The sequence below is a fragment of the Bison bison genome, unplaced genomic scaffold, assembly GCF_000754665.1.
Source record: "Bison bison bison isolate TAMUID 2011002044 unplaced genomic scaffold, Bison_UMD1.0 scf7180017864309, whole genome shotgun sequence".
NCBI lineage: Eukaryota > Metazoa > Chordata > Mammalia > Artiodactyla > Bovidae > Bison > Bison bison.
The window spans coordinates 8,243,780-8,257,770 of NW_011494881.1; the positions used below are offsets into that span (position 1 = coordinate 8,243,780).

Consider the following 13,991-nt stretch of genomic DNA (forward strand, 5'->3'; position numbering starts at 1 on the left):
ACATTGGCGTGGGTTGCCATTTCCTTCTCCAGTGCATGAAAGTGAAAAGTAAAAGTGAAGTTGCTCAGTCGTGTCCGACTCTTCTCGACCCCATGGACTGCAGCCTACCAGGCTCCTCCGTCCATGGGAGTTTCCAGGCAAGAGTACTGGAGTGGGGTGCCATTGCCTTCTCCTTGGGAACTCTACTACTATTCAAAACTAAGCATTTTCATCTTTTATGAAAATGAGGGCCTATGTACCATTTGTTTTGATAAAGTGAGTAGAAATATGGATTATTCTGGGAAGTCTAGAATATATAGTTTTATTGTGTATATCTAGATACAATAGATTAAAGACCAGGGGATCAAAATAGAGTCAAGAAATAAATAAACATAACACTGGAAATTCTGGAAGAAAATATATAAAACTGGCAGCCAGGGGAGGAAAACTAAGAAATTACTATTTGTGGGAGAATTTTTTTCTACTCATGTGCTTTCTTACTGTTTTAATCACTTTTATTACATGTTATGTATTATGAATTTTAAGTATTGTATATAATTTTGAAAAATTAAAATACACTGTCAGATTTTTGTAAGAGCAATTTAATTGTCCATTTGCTAATTATACCAGGATTAATGTGATATGCAGAACATTGGACACTGTCTTTCAAATGCTTTTTTAAAAAAACAGTACAACCTTCTTCCATAAGAAATATCTCTTAATAAACTATTCATTAGACATACACCATTATCCTTTATGTCAGAAATTTAAAATAAGAAAAATTTTATGACTGGCCTGAATGATGAACATTTGTCCTCATTTTCTTGTGCTCTGGCCTTTGTGATATCCAAAGGTGCAGTTCCCAGGTGGCACCACTGGTAAAGAACCTGCCTGAAAATGCAGGGAACATAAGAGATGTGGGTTCTATCCCTGGGTTGAGGAGAACCCCTGGAGGAGGTCATGGCAACCCACTCCAGTATTCTTGCCTGGAGAATCACATGGAGAGAGAACCCTGGTGGGCTGTAGTCCAAACGGTTGCAAAGAGTTGGACACGACTTAAGTGACTTAGCATGCACACACATGGCCTTTGTGATATCCGAAGTTACAGTTTTTTTCTTCCTTTTATAGTATACTAACACAAGTATATTTGATGCAATGTCCTAATTTTGTTTTTTTAACATTTAAATTTTAATTTTTATCATCCTTTTCCCAAGATTTCTTACACTTGCCATACTATATTGTGTACATTGAAATAATTTTGGAAATTATTACTTTTGTTTCTTGCTGTCTCTGGTTTTGTTTTGCTATTTGTGGCCTCTTCAGAGTTTTATATATGTTTGGACTGACTTATTGGAAAATCCACCATGTGTTAGCTCTCCTAATAGTTCCCCATGTCATGCAGCTCCTTACATAACACAAGTAACTATTCTTGGGGTTTTGTATATGTATTTATTTGACTGTCATTTTATTGAAAATTGTTTGACAGTTGTTTACTTATGAAAAATGCAAGACTAGCACGCTCAGTTTGTGCTGTTATAGTTAATTGTTGCTATATGGGTATTTTCAAATTTTAAAAGACTCAGAACCGTAAAATATGTACTTAGCACAAATTTTACCACTCTTTGGTACTTTTAAAACTGTGCTTTAACTTTTTAAACCTTTGTTCTCATGCTACTTCAAAAAAATAATTTTATTGAGGTATAGTTCGTCTGCCAGACTTTTAATCATTGAAAGGGTACAGTTCCATGGTTTTCCCTATATTCACAAATATGTGTGGCCACCACCAGTGTCAATTTTGGTACCTTTTTATTACTTCAAAAAGAAACCCCATACTCTTCAGCTATCACTCTCTGGTTCTCCTTCATGTGTTTTCCACATGAATTTTGGAGTCAGCTTGCACATTTCTACAAAAAATACAGCTTGGACTCTGATTAGGATCAATGTGGGTATTGCTGGCCATATTAACTGTGTGAAGTCTTCTGACTCTGAAAAAGTGGGATGTTTTTTCATTTGTTTAGATCTTTAAATTCTTTCAACAGTGTTTTATAGTTTTCAGAAGTTTTTCACGTTAAAAGAAAGTATTTCCAAATATATTTTATTTAAAAAAATAATTTGTTTTTGGCTGTGCTGGGTCTTCATTGCTGTGTGCAAGCTTTCTCTGGCCGCGGCAAGTGGGGGCTGCTCTCACTGCAGTGCCGGGCTTTTCATTGTGGTAGTTCTTGTTGTGGAGCACAGGCTCTAGGCGCGTGGGCTTGAGTAGTTTCTGCTTGTGGGCTCGGTAGTTGTGCCCCGAGGGATCTAGAGCACAGGCTCATTATTGGGCTCATGGGCCTAGTTGCTCCCAAGCATGTGGGAATTTCCCAGAAGAGAGATGAAACCCGTGTTCCCTGCATTGACCAGCAGACTCTTAACGACTGGACCACCAAGGACGTCCATATTTTTTCATTTTGGTGTTATTGTAAATTGAATTACTTTTTAAATTTCATTTTTCAGTTGTTCATTGCAAGTGTATAGAGATAGAATTCATTATTTAAATTTTGATCTTATTTCCCGTAGCTTTTCTGAACTCATTTCTAATATTTCTGAACTAAGTTCTTATATTTTTCAGTGAATTCCCTACGGTTTTCAATGTACTAAATATGTTATCTATTAGTTTGGCCAAAAAGTTCATTTGAGTGTTCCATAACATTGTACAGAAAAACCCAAACAAACTTTTTGGTCAACACAGTACAAATACTTTTCCTTCTTCCTTTCCAGTTTGGAACCCATTTGTTTATTTGTTTCTTTTGCCTACTTGCCTTGACTAGTGCCTCTTTGTTGTTGTTTAGTGGCTAAGTTGTGTCTGACTCCTGTGACCCTATGAACTGCAGCACCCCAGTCTTCTCTGTCCTTTACTATCTCCCTGAGTTTGCTCTTGTCCATTGAATACAGTGATGTCATCCAGCCATTTCATCCTCTGTTGCCCGCTTCTCCTCTTGCCCTCAGTTTTTCCCAGCATCAGGGTCTTTTCCAATTAGTCAGCTGTTCACATCAGGTGGCCAAAGTATTGAAGCTTCAGCTTCAATGTCAGTCTTTCCAATGAATATTCAGGATTGATTTCCTATAGGAGTGACTGGATTGATCTCCTTGCTGTCCAAGGGACCCTGAGGGGTCTTCTCCAGCACCACAGTTTGAAAGCGTCAGTTCTTCGACACTCAGCCTTCTTCATGGTCCAGCTCTCACATCCATACATGACTATTGGAAAAACCATAGCTTTGACTGTACAGACCTTTGTTGACAAAGTGATGTCTCTACTTTTTCATACACTGTCTAGGTTTGTCATAGTTATTCTTCTGAGGTGCAAGCATCTTTTAATTTTGTGGCTGCAGTCACCATCCGTACTGATTTTGGAGCTCAAGAAAATGAAATCTGACACTGTTTCCACATTCTCCCCATCTGTTTGCCATGAAGTGATAGGACCAGATGCCATGATCTTTGTTTTTTGAATGTTGTTTTAAGCCAGCTTTTTTACTCTTTTCTTTCTCCTTCATCAAGAGGCTTGTTAGTTCCTCTTCACTTTCTGTCATTAAAGTGGTATCATCTGCGTATCTGAGATTGTTGCTGTTTCTCCCAGCAATCTTGATTCCAGCTTGTGCTTCATCCAGCCTGGGCTTTCAAATGAGGCACTCTGCATATAAGTTAAATAAGCAGGGATCTAGTATAATGTTGAAGTGATGAGAGTAAACATCCTTGTGTTGTTCCTTGTCTGAGGGCCAAGTATCCTGTCATTCACAGTGATATTTACTGTGTATTTTTCTTAAATGTTCTTTATCATATTCAAGAAGTTCCTGTCTATTACTAGTTTGTTGAATCTGTTAAACTTGAAACAGTGTTAGATTTGCCAGGTGTCTTTTCTGCGTTTGTTGTCATAAGCATATGAGTTTTGTTTTCTATACTGTTGATATGATATATAACATTAGTTGGTTTTGAGATGTTAAGCCAATCTTGCATTCCTGGGATTAAATCTCATTGGATATATTATATAATTCATTTTTATACATTGCTGGATTTGTTTTTGCTAATGTTTTACTGAGGATTTTTACATTATATTCATAAGACGTATTGGTCTGTAATTACCTTATTTCTGTCTGTGGTTTGGTATCGTGGTAATACTGCTCTATAAAATGAATTGGGGTTTGTCTTTTTTTTCTGTTTTTTGGAAGAATCTGTGGAGAATTTTAAAATTCTTCTTTAAATATTTGTTAGAATTCAGTGGTGAAGTCATCTGATCTTTTTCGTTTGTGGGTAGTTTTTGATTACTAATTACTTCACTAGTTGTATTGGTTTCTAAAGATTACGTGTTTATTCGTGAGTCAGTTTCAGTAGTTTGTGGTCATTCTATTCATTATATTACCCATCTTATCTGAGTTACCTAATTAATTTTTATGTCTGTTTTTTCATTACAATAGCCATTTCAGGTCTCTTCTGGATATTTGCATGATACATCACTTCCCACCATTTTACATTCAATCTGTTTGTAGCTTTTGATGTAAGGTGTGGTTCTTCTAGACAAACATAAATATTTTTATATAAAAGTATCAGAACTATTGATATGAAAATGTGAGATTTGTCTCATTATTTTATTTCCATGAATCAGTATACTAGTCCACAAATTGTTTCCTACTTTTTCTATAAAACTCAGCTTGTTTTTACTAAGGCCGTCAAAGAAATATTTAATAATATTGTTTCATTGTATTTTGAAAGTTCTGTTATTTTTCGAGTTGTAAATTCATTTCCCTTATTTTCATGTCATAAAATGAATTTAAAAATAGTGATTTGAAGTTTCCTAAACACTGGATTTTTATTATATTGAATAGTTATATCTTATAATGTGATCTTCTGGCATGGAGAAATACTATAATGTTAAATATATTTTTAGTTGAATTTATGTATCATTTAGATTTTTCTCTGATAGTTTAAATTTTTATATTGACAGTTTGTTGCATATTGATAAATGCTTTTAAGTCATAATAGTGTGTAATTTAACATGGATTGGCCTAATCCAATGTAATTGTTTAATTAGCTTGTAGTTACTGCAAGCTAGTCTAAATTTTCACTGATTTCCAGTCTCTAATCAGTTGACTTCTGAGATACATTTCTTACATTTTTTTTCCTTTAAAAAAAATTCTTGAAAACTGAGAACACTAAAATCACTTAAATACAAATTATAAAAGTGTTTCATAATGTTTTAAAGAAGCAATCTTGTTTTTGAAATGTCTAATTTTGTGTATAGAGTTCCTTAGGGATTAAAAAAATAGTTTTTCTGGATTACATACATAAAAATTTTTATGTATGGAGAAGAAGTAAGATTTTATAAACACTGTTAATCATTCTACATTAAAAAAGTTTTCCTTTTTCAAAAAATCCTCACTTTAAAATAGTGGTCAAAATATGTATTTAACAAATTAGTGTAAGACTTGTAATGCAGGCAAGTAAACCTTTGGCTTTTTTAGTTTTTCTACTGATTACCACTGTTAAGCAGAAGTTTCATATGGGAATAGGAAAAAATGAACTCATCATTCTCTTGAGCATCTGGAGTAAGTTTACTGCCAGAGGCAAGCTGGTAATTTCTATATTCTTATCCGTTCAGCAAATCCTATGCTGCCCTGAAATGAATCACATGCACAGCTTCATTGACTCTCACAGAAATATTCTAGTGCCTATGTGAGTTTTTTTAGCTGGATAAATTGCATCTCTGGGCCTCAATACAATTCCTTTATAAATAGTAAAGATACCCCTATAACACAGTTCCTTCATCCTTAGTATGCTTTGATAATTATCCATGGAGTCCTAAAGTAGGTATGAAAAGAATTATTGTTTTTAAATGAATGTCATATCGTATCAAAAACATGATGAACTTTAACTCTTTTATGGCTATTTAGAGCTGAAGACATTATTTGTATAGTCTTATGGAAAACTTTATAAATATCTGGGATGATAGAAACAGTCAAAGGCCTGATGGGAACTCACAAAGTAGAAAATCTACTCCATGCTCTGCCAGCAAGTAGCTGAGTGATCTTGGGCAAGTGATTCAACTATTTAATAATTTAATAATACTTCATAATTAATTAGATATGATTATTGTGGGGAAATTAACAAGATGGTGCCAGTCAGGCTCTGTTGCCCCACGCTCTCACGCCCTCTCGCCCCATATTCTGGAAACAATGACTTTGCACAGCTGTGTAACAGCTGAGGTCATTTATAACACTGCACATGTGTATCACGAGGTACTCGCTTGGTCATGGGGGCTTTGTGCCATATGCCTACATGAGCTTCACCATGAAAGCCCTGGCTGCTTCTGCATCATGGCTACATTGGAGCTACATCGTAGATATGTTATATGGGACTATGTTTTTGCTATGTTATAATTATGTTATGGTTATGTTATAGCTGCTGCATCAGCCAGGAGAGAGGCTGTGTTATGGCTGCTGTGCCAGCCAGGTGAGAATAAACGTGTCTGTAGTTCCTGGGCTTCCCTGGTAGCTCAGCTGGTACAGAATCTGCCTGCAGTGCAGGAGACCCTGGTATGATTCCCGGGTTGGGAAGATCCCCTGGAGAAGGGATAGGGTACCCACTCCAGTATTCTTGGGCTTCAGTGGTGGCTCAGATGGTGTGGAATCCTCCTGCAATGTAATAGAGCTGGGTTCAATCCCTGGGTTGGTTAGATCCCCTGGAGGAGGATATGGCAACCCACTCCAGTATTTATGCCTGAATAATGCCCATGGACAGAGGAGCCTGGCGGGCTATAGTCCATGTGATCTCAAAGAGCCGGACACTACTGAGCAACTAAGCACAGCAGCAGTTCCTGCGTCTCCTCGAGTCTTCTTCCAGCCTCTTAGCTCCTGCCTCACCTACCCTGGGTTCAGTGAACAGTGTGCTCAGTGTGAACAGCAAGACAACTGGTGCTGTGAACAGGATCAGCTAGATAATTATAAAATAGATAATTATTTTAGACTTGATTTCTGTGGTCCATGTAGCTCCTGAATTTCATGGCATTGCTCCATTTTATTTTATATTGTTTTTTAATCTAAGTAAAAGCAACTATTGTATTGACGGGAAAGATCTATTTGCAGGTGAGTTACTAGGTATGTTATTGCTTCTCGTTTTTCATCCACTGCTTCCATTTTTTGTGATTATGTTTACGATATGCATTTGTAATGCATTTTTTTAAGTCCAAGCAGAACACTGCAGTAAGTAACTAAAACTTCACTCAACTTGCAGTTGCCCAGCATCTAGAGAGAGTTATTATACAACTTACTGAGAAATGCTGGGCTGTATGAATCAGAAGCTGGAATCAAGATTTCCAGGAGAAATATCAGTAACCTCAGATATGCAGATGACACCACCCTTATGACAGAAAACAAAGAGGAGTTAAAGAGCCTCTTGATGAAGGTGAAAGAGGAGAGTGAACACCCTGGCTTAAAAACTCAACATTCAAAAAACCTAAGATCATGGCATCTGCTCCCATCGCTTCATGGCAAATAGATAGGGAAACAATGGAAACAGTGACAAACTTTATTTTCTTGGGCTCCAAAATCCCTGCATACGGTGACGGCAGCCATGAAATCAAAAGATGCTTGTTCCTTGGAAGAAAAGCAATGACAAACCTAGACAGCATATTATAAAGCAGAAACATTACTTTGCTGACAAAGGTCCGTCTAGTCAAAGCTATGGTTTTTCCAGTAGTCGTGTATGGATGTGACAGTTGGACAATGAAGAAGGCTGAGAGCCGAATTGATGCTTTTGAACTGTGGTGTTGGAGAAGACTCTTGAGAGTCCCTTGGACTACAAGGAGATCAAACCAGTCAATTCTAAAGGAAATCCAGCCCTGAATATTCATTGGAAGGACTGATGATGAAGCTGAAGCTCCAAAACTTTGGCCACCTGATGCAAGGTTCCAACTCATTAGAAAAGACCCAGATGCTGGGAAAGACTGAAGGCAGAAAGAGAAGGGGATGACAGAGGATGAGATGGTTGGATGGCATCACTGACTCAATGGACATGAGTTGGAGCAAGCTCTGGGAGATGGTGATGGGCAGGGTAGCCTGGTGTGCTGCAGTTAATGGGGTTGCAAAGAGTCGGACATTACTGAGTGACTGAACAACATTGCTAGCCTGGGGAAAATTCAGAATTCATAGTAGTTTCTTTCTCTTTTTGTCCACGGCCATATGTGGGATTTTTGTTCCCTGACCAGAGATTGAAGCGTGGAGTCAAATCACTGGACTACCAGGCATGAGTATAGCTTTCCCACCATCATAATGTCCAAAAATTGTAGACCAAGCCATCCTAAGTCAAGGACTGTCTGTAATACTATAGTAATGAATAATCTTTCACTTTGGAACAGCTGCCGCATGTAGATCGGTTTCTAAATTTTGGAATTACTGTCCTCTGATGCACTTCGCTGGCACTAGTAGCATCCTGTCCTTACTGCACTGTCCCCTGAGGACTGGTGCTCAAAAAGGCAGCACTAAGATATTTCTCTTGCTGCCATTTTTGCCTCGATCTGGAGGTCTCATGTCCTTCTGTCGTAGTGTGTGTGTGTGAGTATGCATGCATGCACATGCTTGGATATAGAAAAAGGGAGAAAGAGATGAACAGGCAAACACTGGCTGACTACTTTGTTAGCAGGTACCTACAGTTAAATAGGAGACCCTTGATTGTTTTTGAGTTAATGGCTCTTTATAGAAGTAGTGCAGGGTCTCATGGTTAGTAAGTAGCAGACTTGTATTTTGAACTGAGGCATTTTTTATAGGTAGATAATATAACCAGAAAATATTGTGCTAGTGGCTAGAATTTGATGAAAGGAGACAAATACATATTTTATATCACATTTGCATACTTTTACCTTTGACTCTCCCTCTGATAGCTCAGTTGGTAAAGAATCCGCCTGCAGTTCAGGAGACCCCAGTTTGATTCCTGGGTCGGGAAGATCCGCTGGAGAAGGGATAGGCCACCCACTCCAGTATTCTTGGGCTTCCCTTGTGGCTCAGCTGGTAAAGAATCTGCCTGCAGTATGGGAGACCTAGGTTCGATCCCTGGGTTGGGAAGATCCCTTGGAGAAGGGAAAGGCTGCCCACTCCAGTATTCTGGCCTGGAGAATTCCACCAATTGTGTAGTCCATGGGGTCACAAAGAGTCGGACACGATGGAACGACTTTTACTTTCACTTTTCACCTTTGACTCATGAGCAGTCTGAATGTTTTCCTTCTCATCCCCATACGTTACACTAAAAAATGTGATAGGCTGTGGCTGGAATATCTCAGGATGAAATTCTTTTTATAACAATATAGGTTTTGTGTAATTAGAACACATTGAAAAGTAAAAGTACAATGACCTTGAATAAAAGTTGTGGAAATTTCCTGGCAGGCCAGTGGTTAGGACTCCATGCTTCCAATGAAGGGGACATGGTTTTGATCCCTGCTTGAACAACTGAGATCCTGCATGCCATGAAGCTGGCCAAAAAAAAAAATTAGAGAGTATCTTTATACTTGTTGTAGAATTACCCTGGGATTTCTTTGGAAGGAATGATGCTAAAGCTGAAACTCCAGTACTTTGGCCACTTCATGTGAAGAGTTGACTCATTGGAAAAGTCTGATGCTGGGAGGGATTAGGGGCAGGAGAAGGGGACGACAGAGGATGAGATGGCTGGATGGCATCACTGACTCGATGGATGTGAGTCTGAGTGAACTCCAGGAGTTGGTGATGGACAGGGAGGCCTGGTGTGCTGCAATTCATGGGGTCGCAGAGAGTCGGACATGACTGAGCGACTGAACTGAACTGAACTGAATATCCACAAATATTGATTTTAAGTGACACTCCTTATGTGATATTTTGGGTATTTTTAATCCTGTGTTTTGAGGAATCATTTGTAATGTAAGTTATAGAACATTTTAGAAAAATCCCTAGATTTAGCATTAGCATCAGATCAGATCTGATCCCAAAGAAAGGCAATACCAAAGAATGCTCAAACTACTGCACAATTGCACTCATCTCACATGCTTTGTTGATAAAGTGGTATCTTTGTTTTTTAATATGCTATCTGGGCTTGTCACGGGAGCTTCTCTGGTGGGTCAGTGGTAAAGAATCCATCATCTTTCAGGATTTGAAATAGCTCAACTGGAATTCCATCACCTCCACTAGCTTTGTTTGTAATGATGCTCTAAGGCCCACTTGACTTCACATTCCAGGATGTCTGGCTCTAGGTGAGTGTGAATGATCACACCATCGTGATTATCTGTGTCATGAAGATCTTTTTTGTACAGTTCTGTGTATTCTTGCCACCTCTTCTTAATATCTTATGCTTCTGTTAGGTCCATACCATTTCTGTCCTCTATCGAGCCCATCTTTGCATGAAATGTTCCCTTGGTATCTCTCATTTTCTTGAAGAGATCTCCAGTCTTTCCCATTCTATTGTTTTCCTCTATTTCTTTGCATTGATTGCTGAGGAAGGCTTTCTCATCTCTCCTTACTAGTCTTTGAAACTCTGCATTCAGATGCTTATATTTTTCCTTTTCTCCTTTGCTTTTCGCTTCTCTTCTTCTCACAGCTATTTGTAAGGCCTCCTCAGACAGCCATTTTGCTTTTTTGCATTTTTTTTCTTGGGGATCGTCTTGATTCCTGTCTTGTATACAGTGTCATGAACCTCCGTCCATAGTTTATCAGGCACTCTATCAGATCTAGTCCCTTAAATCTGTTTCTCACTTCCACTGTATATTCATAAGGGATTTGATTTAGGTCATACCTGAAAGGTCTAGTGGTTTTCCCCACTTTCTTCAATTTAAGTCTGAATTTGGCAATAAGGAGTTCATGATCTGAGCCACAGTCACTCCTGGTCTTCCTTTTGCTGACTGTATAGAGCTTTTCCATCTTTGGCTGCAAAGAATATAATCAACCTGATTTCCGTGTTGACCATCTGGTGATGTCCATGTGTAGAGTCTTCTCTTGTGTTGTTGGAAGTGGGTGTGTCCTATGACCAGTGGATTCTCTTGGCAGAACTCTATTAGCCTTTGCCCTGCTTCATTCTGTACTCCAAGACCAAATTTGCCTGTTACTCTAGATGTTTATTGACTTCCTAGTTTTATATTCCTGTCCCCTATAATGAAAAGGACATCTTTTTTGGGTGTTAGTTCTAGAAGGTCTTGTAGGTCTTCATAGAACTGTTCAACTTCAGCTTCTTCAGCCTTACTGGTCGGGGTATAGAGTTGGTTTACCGTGATATTGCATGGTTTGCCTTGGAAACGAACAAAGATCATTCTGTTGTTTTTGAGATTGCATCCAAGTACTGCATTTCAGACTCTTTTGTTGACTATGATGGCTACTCCATTTCTTCTAAGGGATTCCTGCCCACAGTAGTAGATATAATGGTCATCTGAGTTAAATTCACCTGTTCTGGTCCATTTTAGTTCACTGATTCCTAGAATGTCGACATTCCCTCTTGCCATCTCCGTTTGACCACTTCCAATTTGCCTTGATTCATGGACCTGACATTCCAGGTTCCTATGTGATATTGCTCTTTACAGCATTGGACCTTGCTTCTATCACCAGTCATATCCACAGCTGGGTATTGTTTTGCTTTGGCTCCATCCCTTCATTCTTTCTGGAGTTATTTCTCCATTTATCTCCAGTAGCATGTTGGGCTCCTACCGACCTGGGGAGTTCCTCTTTCAGTATCCTATCATTTTTCCTTTTCGTACTCTTCATGGGGTTCTCAAAACAAGAATACTGAAGTGGTTTGCCATTCCCTTCTCCAGGGGACCACATTCTGTCAGATCTCTCCACCATGACCCGTCCGTCTTGGGTGGCCCCACAGGGCATGGCTTAGTTTCATTGAGTTACACAAGGCTGTGGTCCGTGTGATTAGATTGACTAGTTTTCTGTGATTATGGTTTCAGTGTGTCTGCCCTCTGATGCCCTCTCGCAACACCTACCGTCTTACTTGGATTTCTCTTACCTTGGACGTGGGGTATCTCTTCACGGCTGCTCCAGCAAAATGCAGCCACTGCTCCTTACCATGAGGAGATACCTGTTGTCCAAGGTAAGGCTTGTTACACTCATTTAAAAATAGGCCACGTACTGGCACTGCATTTTGTGCATTCTAGCATTGGTCATTTAAAACAATGAATATTAAACATGTGGGCTCCACGTCTGACCCACAGAACATCCACCCCAAATCTTCTTGTTCTGTGTAAAATATCCACTGTGTATGTACTATGAAAGTTTTATCTGGGCTCCATTATTAAGTCAAAAGAATGTAAATAGTCATATTATAATAATCTAATGACTTGTATATTTCCATATGGATGAATGTCAGTATATCTAAATAGGAAATAAATTGCAATACTATCCACCTATATTAAAAAAAATAGAATATCTCCAGATTTGCATACTCATCACTGTAGAAGAGGTATGCAGGTTTTAAGGTTTCATAATCAGTTGTCAGAAAAATAGCAGTTATTCCTGCAATATCTCATTAGCATCTGACTCAAATTATTTTCAGATTACATGATTTAGAAGACATTATAACTCCACTAAGAATTTGTAATTATTCTGAGATGCTTTCATCATTAACTCTAGAATCACTATCAGAAAGAGTAACAATATGATATAGGAAAAAAGCTAATCAACATGAGTAAAAATATGGTCACTTTCAGAAGAACAATCTGGTCATCTGGAAAAATCCCAGCTACAACCTGCAAATACTCCCATGTGGGAGACTGGCCAAGGCACATGATTTCTAGGCAGGAAAGCCATGAGATCGGGGTGAATTGAGGCTGTCTCTAAGGAGCAGGCTATAAACTTCCAAACTGACCTTGGGCAGCATAATTGGTCCCATTTCCTCTAACGCAGTCTCATGCTCTCCTCCCCACATCAACCCAAAGTTTGCTAAAGAGCATATTGGAGCAGAAATGGACATTCTAGCACATTCTTACTGCTATATTACGTTCGAAGACAAGAACATCCCACCCACAACAGTGTTGTTCCAGGAAGCAGGGTGGGAGTAGTCGTAGATTAGAAAAGAGACTATTAATTGCACAATTAATAAGAAAGTGAAAATGTTTCAAGATCTACAATAAAGCTGTATCCAAAGGAGTCTGTTTCGTCAGTGATGCTGGACTTTGAATTCTGTGCTAAAGCTTGTAATGAACTCACTCTGGTCTGTCAACCTGTGTCCGGCTTGCTTCCTGCCTATTGAGGGGTGTGTATGCTACACAGAGCTATGATGGATTCTATGGAGTGGTGAGATTCACAGAAGTTCCAGGGTGCTCATGTCAGGATCATTCCTTGTGGAAAGTTTGATGCAGATGAAGATAAAATGGTTTCTTGGACAATAATTGCAATTTCTTTCTTTTAAAGTCAGTGGGTTTCTTGTATAGTTCTGTTACAGTTGGCCCAGGTTTAATTTCAGCCATCTCCATGAAAGCAAAACACTCGGTGCTGGTAAACCTTTCTTTAGGCTTGTAGTGTTTGAATTAAAAAAAAATAGCTGCACCTTTGGTTAATTTTTCAACATGCTTCTGGAGCTCAATGTCTACATTAAAATGAGCATATGTATCTCCTGTTCTTGAAGCCACAGGAGTATCTTGCACAGGAGTTAAATTTGTGCCATTCAGGTCTTTTACCCTAACTGTGATATAGGGATCAGTGCATTGCCTGGCATCTTTTAGGCCAGTTTTCTCAATTCTGGTAGTAACGTCGTTCCTGGTTCTGATGGCAGCCTTGGTAATTAAGTACTGGGAGCTCTGGCAGGAAAGAAATCAGGAGACCCTGCTCCAGCACCACCCTCTTCTTCATCTTCTTCAAATTCCGAATTCTCTTCTGCACCAGGTGCTAAAGTTCTTCTTAAAGGGACAGGCTGAACATCAAATGGGAGTTCTTTATTATATGTAAGAATATTCTTTAGGATTGGTTCTAGCTTCTTCAGATCTTCTGCCTCTCCTAAAATTGGTGCCCCAGCACTGCAGCAGACTTCGAGTC

At 38.8% G+C, this 13,991-nt stretch overlaps 1 protein-coding gene and 1 pseudogene across 2 annotated transcripts in view; one reads left to right on the top strand and one right to left on the bottom strand.

Annotated features, from left to right (window-relative positions):
• ADK (adenosine kinase) overlaps nucleotides 1–13,991 on the top strand; it is a 550,542-nt gene that overhangs the window by 208,158 nt on the left and 328,393 nt on the right. The gene's annotated exons all lie outside the window — the stretch shown is intronic.
• Nucleotides 13,206–13,991, bottom strand: part of LOC104997540 — a 963-nt pseudogene continuing 177 nt past the window's right edge.